The 1,489-nt window shown below is 24.0% G+C and overlaps 1 non-coding gene across 1 annotated transcript; it reads left to right on the top strand.

Moving 5' to 3' along the window:
• Positions 1 to 732: 732 nt before the first annotated feature.
• On the top strand, positions 733 to 805 carry TRNAR-CCG (transfer RNA arginine (anticodon CCG)). The gene has a single exon. It is a non-coding gene; the product is annotated as a tRNA-Arg (tRNA).
• The last annotated feature ends 684 nt before the right edge of the window (positions 806 to 1,489 follow it).

Below are 1,489 nucleotides of genomic sequence, written 5' to 3'. Positions count from 1 at the left end.
AAGCTCTTATATCCTTTCAACGAGTGATGGTTTTCTCAATACACTTTTTTTTATTATTGTCAACTTTTTTTTACTGTCAACATTATTTAGTGTTTGGATAAAAATGTCAGCGAACCCCACCAATAGACTCAATATTACAAAATAAATTTGTGAGATGAACAATGTATATCTTTATACCCTCTCATCAAACTTTATCTTTAATCTACATGAATCAAACTTTATCTTTAATCTACATGTGATTTGGGTTCATACATAAAATATAAACTCTTAAAAAACATCATATCTTTTCTAGTATGATTTCGTTTTTTTAACCGGTCATGAAAGAATAATTTAATTTGTTATAATCATAAAAAAATTCAAATTTATTTTAAATCCTCAAAAGTCCCTCCTCATTTCTCCACTCTTTCAATAAATTGTGTTCGATGAATTTTTTTTTTATAAGAGAATGGAATACTACATTTTCTTTTATTCTTTTATCGTCAAAGTTGCCTCTTATTAAACTTTTAAACAATGTTTTAAAACTTCATAATTTGATATGACACTTAATGAAGTAAGAAGAATGTACATATTTTTTGTACGTAGTAAAAATAGGAATTTTGTAATAAAAGGTTTTTTATTTGGTAAGTATGAAGGATTCAAAGTTTTTTTGTTTGGGTAGGTATGAATAATAAGAAGAAAGAAGTATTTAATATTATCAAAATATCTGTTAATAATACATACACTACATCAAAAGACCACGTGGCCTAATGGATAAGGCGCTCGCCTCCGGAGCGGGAGATTGTGGGTTCGAGTCCCATCGCGGTCGTGTGGTATATATATAAAATAATTTTTCGATCTTTTCTAATAAAATATCCTTATAATATAATAAAAATAATATTAATTAAAGATGTATTAAAAATAAAGTTGACAGTAAAAAAAAGTTTTTAATTCTACACTAAATCAAAAACACTAAATCTGGAAAATAATGACATTTTTATTATCCCTAAATTGATGTATTTGTAGTTTTATTCTCTCTTTTGGATTATAGTTTTTAATTTTGGAAAATAATAAAAATAATATTAATTAAAGATCTATTGAAAATAACTTTAGTATTATTTTATGCTGCTATTGAAAATAATAAAAATAATATTAATTGAAGGTGTATTGAAAATAAAGTTGACAGTAAAAAAAAGTTTTTAATTCTGCACTAAATCTGGAAAATAATAAAATTTTTACTATCCCTAAATTGATGTATTTGTAGTTTTAATTCTCTCTTTTGGATTATAGTGTTTAATTTTGGAAAATAATAAAAATAATATTAATTAAAGGTGTATTGAAAATAATTTTAGTATTATTTTATACTGCTAAAAGTTTTTTTTTTTGAATTTTCATTATTAATTCTTTTTAATTATTATTATTAATTCCACCACATCTAGTTGTCTTAATATCCTTACAAGCACCATTCATGTTTAATTTCAGCATACTATCTTTAGGAGGCCTCCAATCAATC

This window comes from Lathyrus oleraceus, chromosome 4, assembly GCF_024323335.1.
Source record: "Lathyrus oleraceus cultivar Zhongwan6 chromosome 4, CAAS_Psat_ZW6_1.0, whole genome shotgun sequence".
NCBI lineage: Eukaryota > Viridiplantae > Streptophyta > Magnoliopsida > Fabales > Fabaceae > Lathyrus > Lathyrus oleraceus.
This window is presented reverse-complemented; position numbering and strand designations above follow the sequence as displayed.